A 12,060-nucleotide genomic window follows, 5' to 3' on the forward strand; every position below is an offset into this window, starting at 1 on the left:
CATACAGCCAAGAAGGGCCAAAGAGCCTGGCTCCGAATCTCCACCCTTTGAAAAATCAAACTCTTTATCCCACTGCAGGACTTCCGGACTGCAGTGCAGGTTCTTGTGGTCTCGCACATCTAAGGGGGGGACGGGAATGCTCTCCTGACAGAGTTCCCAGTTGCTCAATTTACCCCTCCTAAAAGCAGTCCATACATAGCAGCACGTCTTATTATGGGTGCATGGAAATTTGACAATCGCCCCCGGCCTACGCAAACTACATTGGCTTCCTCTCCAGATAAAGATACTATTAAAGACTGCATGTATCATCTACAAAGCAGTCACAAGTAGCACACCAGTGTACCTGGCGGCTAAGCTCCACATATCTTGTGGGACACTCCTCACGCAACAAATGCACCAAACGGCTTGAATCACCACAAAGCATGGTCGTCATTTGCTACCACTGTGGTCTCCTTTGCTACCCCTAAACTCCCCCAAAAGGTTTTTTATTTTAACATTCCAGCTCATGGGCTGTGGCCAGCAGCATGTGGCTCTTTGTATCTGGAGTGGGTGGTTTAATGATGCCTATAGCTGGTAAAATAGCTCAGTGGGCTGAGCGCTGGCTGCTGCATAGTATGTGATCTGCAGGTTGCAGGTTTGATTCCCAGCAAGGTCAACTCAGCCTTTCATCCTGCCGAGGTTGATAAATGAGTACCAACACAGGTTGGGTGATATTGTATGTATATTTGTTCCATATGAAGCGATTAAGCGTACGTGCTACATAATAGCACATCATTATCGTTTGGCCTTGGATGTCTGCTTGCGTTCACAGTGATTTGGCAATATGGGCCTATACGCACTGATATTAACGATACATATGGTGATCCATTCTTGTATGAAATGTATATCACTTTACAGTGATATCCTAGCCAGCTTTTTCGTAGTGTACTCAGAAATAATGCTAAGTGATGCCACTTCCTTTTTTGTTGTGGAGTGAAAAGTCGTGTTCCATCGCTTCCTGAGATGTCACTTCGGGGTGGGGTCAAATGACATCACTTCCTGTGATGTGACCAGAGGTCAAGGGTCTGGTGATGTCACTTCCGCTACCCCTGGCATTTTGGTGAAATGACGTCTCTGTGCATACAGCACAAGTACTACGACCAGCAGACAATACAATGGAGGAGAACATGACTACTCCCAGTGCTCTGCAGAGACTCCAAAGTTTCTTCAAACCCGTGGGAGCTAGCACTGTTGCTAAGTCTACTCAACAGCATGCTGTTTTGAATGTAGGTCAGAGAAACTTGAGTGATATCAGCTTCTTAAAAGAAGGTGTTGGAGAACTAGGCTGTGTGGAAGAGGTTGTTATAGAGGATACGCGCATGCTACAGGGGCAATCCGGAAGGAAGGGACAACCAGCTGGGAGGTTTCTAGCCCTCAAGGACAGCTTTATGGGGAGTCTGATCCTTTGGCAGGTTCTCCTTCAGAATTGGTTGAATTGATGTCCCTTAGCAATCTAGCTCAAGGACCGGAAGCAAGTAGATCAAATATACGTCACCATACGCTACATGTAGCAGATGAGTTTATAAAATTATCATCTGCATCAATGTCGGTGCTTAATTCCATTCGGAGTGCGCAAGTAGCTTTGTATGAGAATATCAGAGATGAAGTGGGATCGCATATGTTGATCCTATCGGAGCTGAATGTAAAAATTGATATATTCAGTTCCAGCTATTTCGATATGAAAAGAATAACAAAAACTTTCAGTGAAATAGCGGTGGGAACCAGCGATGGAATGAAGGAAAGAGTTCTATCCATGACAAATTAATCCATAATGAATAAATTGCGTTCTCCAAAGATCACTAAAAAAGGGAAAGAGAATAATGGTGCACAGGCCCATAACAACCCGGTGGAGCAAGTGAAGGACAGGATCGCCATTACAACAGCTAAGGAGCAGTGGACATCACTTTTCTCTACCCACACGGCCAATCAGGCTCAGAGCCATCAAGGCCAATCTGGTGCCAACAGTGAATGCGAATGATCAACCTTCTATCCAGGACATAATTATGGTAGTATGGCGGAGTGGCAGAGAGTGGCAGTCCTGCAGTCTTCCTTCTGTTTGGTCTGCTTTCTCTGTCTACCTTTACCTGAAGGAGGAGCTACACCATAAAACCTTGGACCTACCACGGAGCGGACGCGGAGTGGCAGAGAGTGGCAGTCCTGCAGTCATGGCTGGCATGACTGACATGACTGGACTGACTGCCTCCCCCCCATACCACTCAGGAGGATGAAAATGGACGTTTGAAAAGCCTGCGACCTCGCCCACAGTGCGGCAAACTCCTTCAAGATGAACTTCAAAAATCACCAAGCAGTTTAGCACCCTTCACTAAATTAGCTAAACCCATGTAACGCTAACCTGACTCCCACGGAGGCGCTGGCCTGGTTCGCGCTGCTGTGACCTCTTCTAATGTGATGCGCAGGGTTCGGAAGACGGACTGGACCGGGCCCCCAAATCTGGCTTGTCTGGCTCGCAGAAGTATCCTTCTGTAGGCGAAAATAGGGGATTAACTGTCTGCGGGGTAATGCAATCAGCCTCCCACTTTCCCCTCTCACCCTCATCGAAACCCTTCTGTGATTTCTCGTAGCGTCTCACTTTAGGGTCTGGAAGGACGAGCTCTCCATCCTGCTTCTGATGCAGGGGCGCGTTGGTATCCAGTTACTTCACTGGATTTTCAGATTGGTGAGAACCAAACTTGCTTGGCTTCCAGGTAAGTTTTTTGATAAGAGGTTCCCCTTCTATCCATGCATTAATGTACTAATTCTAGTGTCTTTTTCCCGATAGGGGCCGGGGTACGGAATGCCAGGGAACAGGCACCGACCCGAGATGAGAGGTGAAATCCTTGTAGAAATCAGGTAAGTCTTTAATGAGCGTTTTTTGGTAATGTCTTTTAATTCGCTCATTAACGCTGATGTCTCTTTTTCCCCTTAGGGGCCGGGGTCTGGAAATGCCAGGATGCGGCGCGGACCCGAAATGAAGAGGGAATGAATCAACAGGTAAATCTTAACATGGAGATTTAGCTTTCCTTATTCCCTTCTCTCTCTCACCTTTTGTTCTGGTCTTTTTCTTCCTAGGCGCTGGGGCGTGACTGCGAATCCGGATGATCGCTGCTGAACATGGAGGTGCACAGTAAAGGTGAGTGGAATGCGGCGCTGCAGCGATCGACGCGATGAGCTTTTAAATAAAAGTCTTCCTTTTCAGGATTGTCGGCGAGATGTCTCCGGGATGCGGATTTAGCAGGTAAGGACTTTTCCTTCTTCTGTTCTCTTCTTCTCTTCCTTTGCAGGTGATCCAGGATGCTGGCAGGCGTGGCAGAAGTCAGGATGCAGGAGCAGACACGGTGAGCGTCCAGCTACTAGATGCAGAACAACGCGAAGCACGTGTGGCTGTTCGGGTGGGGTTTAAATAGCCTTGGAAGAAGTTCCAGGTATGTATCCTTCCTCCAATCAGGTATGTTTCTTTCCCCTACCACGCCGCGATGGTAAATTAGTCTGCATCAGGTAAGTGCACCCAAGCACATCCATAATGAGCCTGGCGCCTGTGGCACCAGGACTTATGCCTTTTATGAGCCTGGCGCCATAGGAGCCAGGACACTGTCCAAAGGGCCCCTATATGGGGTTGCTGGGTCCTTCCTTGGGGACTGGATGTCCGCTTTCTGGGACGCAGGGCTTGAACCGGCTCCCCGGGAGCGGGCATCATGACAACCCACTGCTAAAACTACTGGAAACAAAGTGGGAAAGAAAGTCTCCAAATTATCCACATGGACTTCTACCAAAAGCATGTGGTCCACATCAAATGGCTCACAACCCTTTATTGATCCTTTCCTGAAACCAACAGAGGAGTTGGAAACATCGGTTACGAACACTGAACAAACAAATACAGACTCTATTTTCAGACCGGCAAATATGACCCCAGCCGCCAAGTCTCTCCCCACTCGCTTCCCGACTCACCCCAGAGGGAGTGCTGTGTTAACAGTTGAGGAGCAGACCTCTTGCGGGTCCGGATCTTGCCATCTGAAATCACCAACGGAGACCTCGGCGGTCCCTCCAGCACCATTGATCCCCTCCGTCTGTCCTGGTACGAGGCCCACGTGGAGTTCGGCTGATGAGGCCATCGAAGACTCAGGACTCCCCCGATCTGCAGACGCAGAGCCGGTAGGCGGTGGTGTGCCTGCGGCCCCTCGCGTCGTCCATGCCCTCATACATGTGGACGGTGGGAGAGTGGTGCTGCCGCAGCTGCGTGTGGACGGAGGGGAGACGCCCGGGCTGGAGCCGGTAGCCTCTACTGTGGACCGTCAACTGCACATCCCGCCAGTGGCGTCATCGGAGCAGGAGCGGCCAGAAACCTTTGAAGATCCTGTCCCCCGCCTCCCGGAAGCGCAGCTAAGTCAAAACACAAAAACAAGCTCAACCAACCCAACAAAACGCCCACGTCAAACGCAATCGATGTCCAAAAGAAAAAGAAAAAGACATCTTAAAAGCAACATCACTAAAAAAATAAGGAAAAGATACAAAAAACACTGCTAATCTAAAAGTAAGGAATTACAAAGGAAAATCATCAAATGAGAAAAATGTAGGAGCAAAACTCTCCCCATTATCTACACTGACAAAGTTCTTCCAAAAGAAAAAACAAAGTGGCGAAAGCTGCACAAGCAGCCCATATGAGTTTACGGACATTGAATTATTGGATGCTGTCCAGGAACTCCAACCACTCAGCAAGCACAGGAAACCGATAAAAATGAAAAGATTACATCAACCCCCTCAAAAACCAACCAACTGCTCACGGGAAAAAAAAAACTCAAACCTACTGATGTAGAAAGTGGTTGTATACCAGACAAACCTATCTCCATAGTGATTCCGGATTACTTCCTCTTCGGCCAAATTCCATTTTTACCTCCAACCTAACCCCCTCACTACCTCCATCGACCATCCCCCATACTCGACCAACAAATAAGCCACAACGTGCCACGGAGCCTGGGGCCGTGCCAACTGTTCCTCAACACAAGAAACAAACAGCTATTACGATCTCCCCTCCAATGTCATCACTACTCTACTTAACCCTACAGGATGAAATCACCTCACCCCCTTCATCCCTAATCGTGCAGCAGAACCTTAACCAACAGGAGCTAGAAAAACAACGAGAAGCCAACAAAACCAGTCACACAAATCACCTGCCCCAAGAACTTAAAGAAAAGAGAAAATCATTCCACGCCCATGACCCGCGCAATGATAGATTGAGCTTTTACATCCCTTCCACCCCAACTCATGGTCAATCCAGAAAACGATCCACATCTACAAGTGAAACACCCTCAAAGAAACCGGACTTACTGTCATATATGTCAGCATTAACTATTGCCTTTCACCAAGCTCTACGAATCTCTCCACGACACACTGAAAGACCACACAGTACTTCAATCCATGATCCACACTAAACTTATTTTTCTTGAAGTCTACACAACCCAAAAAAATACACCGAAAATTCCTTGCACGAGCTTGGTCGATATAAATGCACGCCTCCAGAAAATAGAAGTGACCAGGAGCCTTCTAGAAAAACGATCATCAGTAAATGGAACAATCAATCAACCCAACGTCGCTGCACCAACGATCGATCTTACAGCTGAAAATTTACACAAAAATATCGAAGCTGAAAAAACGATCTCAATTCCTCCAAAATTTCAACAGTCATCATCACAGCCTACAAACGGATCAATCACCAACATTGCCCTCCTAATTGATGACGAAGAAAACAAAAGCAAAGCAGCAAAAGACTCAATGGAACAACCTTGCTCAATCTTTGACCTAATTAGACCCAAAAGCTTAAACACCCCCTCTGGGGTAGAGGCACCTCTTTTGCCACCTTAAATAAAGCACTTCTGACAACAAAACTCAATTCCAGCCTGGCCTCTAAATCTAGTGCATTACTTACAAGCCAACAGACTTTTCAAAACAAACCCCGACAACACACTGAAAACCAAATGAGTTCCAGATCCTCAGCTACAAGACAGGTCGCTAGGAGCTCTCCAAAAACAATTGTGGACTCCGTACTAAACTCTGATTTAATGGATCTCACAGAGCACCTGGATATACTTCCGATTCGGGCACCCCATCTCATCAACAAGAAAATAAAACCATTCTTTCCAAATTAGACTCGCAATCCAAGACCGAAGCGAGACACATCAACACCAACAAAAAATTATTAGAAAATTCACCGATTTTTCTAACACTTGAAGAACGCAGAAAAAAGAGCGAACGCTCGACGCTAAATAAACAAAAAACAGAAATAAACATACAAATCAGAAGCGTCAATTGGAAGGTTGACCAAAAAAAATGTGAACCAAGAGTAGAAAGAGGAAACAGTGTCCAACTAGAGCGCACAAACAAATCGGATAGACCAACTACAAAATACTTGCACGATCCACCACGGCGAAGTCGCGAACGAAGAAAGAGCCCAAGAAAATCCACCGTCTACACTCCACGACCCAAATACCCTACAACAAACTCACAACACGCTAAATTTGAAAATTCTATGGAAAATGGGTTCTGGAGCTGGAACAAACGAAAGACAACGAAGATGAAATCATATTAAACAGAAGGGGAGTCCTGACCTTCATACATCTCATCCCAAAATTGACCCAAATCACAACAGATGATCTGAGGATTGTCGAACCAAGTCACTATCACAGAAGAGCTAGATGCCAACTCCATATCACTTCAAGAAGGATTAAAAACAAGCTGATAGACCAAGAAAGAGACTTTAGATCTCTGGGATATCACCTCTCACAACAGAAAAACATCTCCGAACGTTCAAGTTTCAAAACCACTGAATCGACACGAAAAAAGCGATCAGAAAACAACGAAAACGGTCGCCACTCAAGACCAAAACATAAGGCAAATACAGGTCCCTACGAACACAGACACTCGCAGCAAGAAAATTCAGACTCTGCATATCAAAACCCAAATATCCCACCATCGACAAAGACCAAAGTTCCACCTCAATCAACCCAAACCTTAACTAAGCTCGACGATGATTCCAAAGAAGAGCAGGATCCAAAAATAGATTTCCGCAAAGAACGATATGAACAACATAAGAATCTTACCAAGACCATCCATCCAACACTAGAACAACCACCAACACTCAATACAAAATAATCAACCTCAACTGACTTCTGGGCACGGCTTCCAAATGCTCTTGCAATGCATCGATCAAAGTAGCAACTCATGAAAAGACTCGACGAATACTCAAAAAAGCCCACCTCACGATCTTAGACTCGGATCATGGAACACTAGAGGATTCAAGCACCTAACCTCACCCGGCGACGTCAACCTAGGATCAGTCGATCTGTGGTGCTTCCGGGAAACCTGGCTGACTAAAACTCCATCTCTTGACTTCTTTGACCTCCGTTTGGCCCCAGCATCGAAACCCCTGATTGGTCGTCCGTCCTTGCTTACCGCATGCCGCATCAACAGTGGCCTGTCTATAACAAGTACTGTCGTCTCAAACTACTCACTGCTCGCACTATTACTAACATGGAAACAGTCTTCTCCAAATGGAGTACCTCAACATCAAATCCTAGTAGCGATACTAAATGTCTATTGGAACCCAGCTGCAATCGACCAAAAACTTCTTGACCCTAATAGAAACCACAGTCGATGAAATACGAACCACCTACAATACGTTCCACATTATAATATGTGGCGACCTAAACGCCATATGTAACCAGAACTCTAACAAAGAAAAAACACCAAGCGAACGACGAGGTGAAGTGTGGACTAAATTGATGAACTCGAGACATTTGCACAACTTGGACATCGCTTATAAAAGCAACTCCCGCCTTCCAACATGGGCAAATAACAAATCAACGTCAACTATTGATTACACTTTTGTTTCTGAACCTATCTTACACCTAATAACCTCCTTTGACGTCCATCAAACTACATCTAGCGATCACAATATTTTGCTAACTACATGGAAATCATCACATACAAACCAGGACAAGATGGAGTTTGGTCTTGAACAAAACAACCAAAAAAACAGATTGCGGCTTTTGGCGCAAAACATAAGAGATCTAACGAATCGCTATGCGAACACAAACGAGACACCGGAATCGGAGACCACAGACTATGCCCCCTTGCTGATTTCATACAAGACGCAGAAAGGAAACTACAACAAACACTCTCAAGCTCCCATCCATTCATATGATAAACTCCTGGCCGTGATACGTCGCGCCTTTAGGAAAGCCAAAAGATCCACAGCAACTCTTCCTATGAACAAAAGAGCTATAGCTATTAAAGACCTCACAAGATAATACAAAACTTGGGTAAGAAAACACAGATGGACCCTACACCAGCAAGATGCTGAAGCTATGCTGAAATCCATTTTCTCAAAAAACTCGAAAGAATTTTGGTTGCTACTTAACAAAACATCCTCAACCAGCGGCCCAGAAGTCACAAATTCAATTGATGAACTCACTTGGGCGGCTCACTTCAAATCTCTTTTTGAACTACCAGACGCCTCATCAGAATATACGGTTCTGCACCCATCGACGATTGAGGTGAAAATGCCTAAGAAAACTAATACCTGGACAAAGCTGGATGATTTAGATGATATCAGTGACATCATCAAAAAACTGAACAAATCTCGAGCCCCGGGTCCGGACGGCATCACCAATTTCGATCTAAAGTCACATCCTGTCGAATAGGCTAAATTTATAAGAACTGTATTTACACGATGCATGACTGCAAAATCTATCCCCCCTACATGGCAGTCCGCAATAGTGGTCCCCATCTATAAGAAAGGCGACAAGCAGGATCCTTCCAACTATCGACCTATCGCCTTACTTGACCCCATAGGAAAAGTCTTTGGCTCCCTCCTCTTGAAAAAACTTCAATCCTGGGCCATACGCGCCCCTTGTAATGACAACTTCCAAGCGGGCTTCAAAAAAACGCTTGGAACCACGATCAACATCCTACTTCTGACAATCTTAAAAAACAAAGTACAAAAAGGGTACCCAAAAGTGTACACAGCCTTTATAAACTTCTCCAAAGCATTTGACAAAGTCGATCGCTCTAGACTCTGGCAGAAATTATCCACCTGGGGCTGCCCAAACGACATCCTAAATCCAATCAAAGCTCTTCACATGGATACTAACATCAAAGTGAGACTAAACCATCAAGGCAGTCTATCTTCCCGAATTAAAACAAAGAGAGGAGTAAAACAAGGCTGTCGGTTGGCACCGGCCCTTTTTATCGACTATATGGGAGATTATCAATACTCTGAAAATCTGATCAGATCTTTTCCACCGAGAATAGCACAAACAAGCATCAGCAGACTGCTTTACGCGGATGACCTTATCTTATTGGACCTAACACCTATAGGCTTACAACGCCAACTCACCAATTTACAACTTTTTTGTAATGAAAACAACCTAGAAATTAACACTGACAAAACAAAAATCATGGTGATGTAGCGCTCAGCCAAAACACAAGTCATACCAAATTGGTTCCTGGAAACAGCAAAAATTTAAAAAGTAAAGAGCTTCAAATATCTCGGCATAACATTAGACAACTCATTAAAAGACACGGCCATGCAAGAAGCTCTGTTCGACAAAGTCCGAAGCTTAGCAACTAAAGGCAAAGCAATAGACAGAAAATTTGGAAAATTCTCTGCCATTCCATTACTGAACTTTTACAAACAAAAAGTGGTCCCTAGTCTAACATACGGATCAGAAGCTATGCCATGCCTGCCTAAGACGCTTTGGCCAAAACTGGAAGCAAATTGCTGGAGGATGACTCTCAACCTACCAGATTCATATACTAACATGACGAGAACTCAGTTTGCTTTCTCTTCAAGGCACTGTGGACTGCAACACTCTGATGCTCTATAGGAAATGCATCCTCCCTAACCCCTCCTTCCTCCAGGAGCTAGTGCACAAAGACATTTTAGAAGTAAACTGTCAAATCTTAAACCAATGGAAAGAAGAAAATCAGGCTCTATTAAATACAATCGAGTGCACAGAAGACGACCTGATCAAAAACCCCACAAGAATAACCAAAAAAATGAAAGCAATGGATTGGATACATACCTTGGATGCAGCGGCCAAATACAAGCTTGTCTCCCACTTAGCCTTATCATGGAAAAAACGAGACAACCTCCAGAACTACATCAAAAAATTTCCGAGCAGAGCAGCGCGCAATCTTATAATGAGAGCAAGACTAAACCTTTTAGACACAAATGAAATCCGTCATATAAGAAATCAATCGCCGACCAATATCTGCAGATTTTGTACAAAAGAGAAAGAGACTGTTCGCCATCTTTTACTGGCTTGCCCAAACCTGACAGATATTTGGCATCCTTACATGAAATACATCTGCCAATATTCAACAATAATTGATGAAGATACATGGTGGAAAAGAATGATTAGTGGTGATCGTACATCATGGCAATTAGCAACTTTTAAGATCCTCTATGCCATAACCGAGAAATTTGCCTTAGAAAGCAAAGCAAAATAAATCTGTATTGGCATGGACGTCCTATTACACACAGCATCAAACAAAAAAACTAGTGACTTAAGACTTAAAGCTAAGAGACAAAATGTGACTAAACATGAGGAAAAGCACCGAAAATGTTGTAAAAATCAAATTTTTGATTAAATACTCAAATAAAAAAAAAATAATAATAATAATTATGGTACCTCCCCCTAGGCCTGAGCAAAGGGCTGTGATACCGTTATTGCCCCAAATTATGGAGGGCCCGTTGGATCTCTTGAGAGGCCTGTTCGATCCTGCAAAGGTGACTAGTAAGGAGGCAAATCACTCCGACAGACAATGTAAGCCAGGAGTAGACCAACCAATCGGGAAGATGGGCAATCATGGTCAAAGGCTTCAAGATCAAAATATTATGTATATGCCCCTATGTTGATCTCAATATTGTACTTAACAGATCTACAATATTGACATTAGTAAAGCAGACAAGTAGTCTGGACATAGTATACGTGGACTTTCCATATGAAGATAAATGTGAAATAGCGGAAGTGGGCTGGAAGTCTGAATTTGTTAAACATATGGTCCTAGAAGAAAGGGAGGAAATTATGAAGTTTGGCTGTGTGGTCTATGAGGAACGACAGGAAGTGAGGAACATGCTGTTGGAATTGAATAAGGCAATAAGGCAATGTGATACTGAGGGGGAGACACCAGGATGATGTAATGAATGGGATTGATGTAAGATGTCCAAGTGGGAATAAAATGCCATCTAACTTTACCTCGGGTGAACATCATGGATTAGTTCTGAGCCTCCTACAGTTACTAAAAAATGAATTAATGGGAACAAAGGGGAACAAAGGGGGGCCCAGACTGATCTCTGACCCAAGAGAAATTGCGCTGTTTAGACTGGAATACGAGATGCTTTAATAGCTTTCTCACGTTTGAGGAAACTAACCATATTTTTGAAGAATAAGATATTATTACATTCCATGAAACTTGGTTAACCACCAAATTGTGCCTGGACATGTTTACCATTATACAGCAAAAGGCTAAAAAGCCTAACAAAGGTAGACCAGTGGCCAGATTGCTTGTGGCCACAAGGACTACAAACATAATAACCTTTTTTTAATTTGATTTTGTTTATGGTTTAATATAAACCTTTACAAAAATATATTTTACATTTTAATATACATTTTAATATACATTGGTTTGAGATATGGCATGGCTAGTTTTGGCACGAATACCATCTTTATAAGGTTGGTCATTATTAGAGTTGCTGATGTTAATTCCTAGATACTTGGACATTCACCTCTTCTACCCGTTTAGCTTCCAAGTACCATTTACTATTTTTCTTTTTCTTTGCTCTTTTCCCCAGATGTATGGTTAACATTTCAGTTTTCTGGGTGTTTACTACCAGGTCATTGCTGTGGGTGTAGTCTTCTAAGGTGTTCAGAAGCTTTTGAAGACCAATTGGTGTTTGAGACATTAAAATCAAATAATCTGCATAAAACAGGGCTCTAATTGTAGCAGTTCCTATGCATGATGCAT

Source organism: Ambystoma mexicanum, chromosome 2q (genome assembly GCF_040938575.1).
Source record: "Ambystoma mexicanum isolate Mex_15411 chromosome 2q, UKY_AmexF1_1, whole genome shotgun sequence".
Taxonomy (NCBI): domain Eukaryota; kingdom Metazoa; phylum Chordata; class Amphibia; order Caudata; family Ambystomatidae; genus Ambystoma; species Ambystoma mexicanum.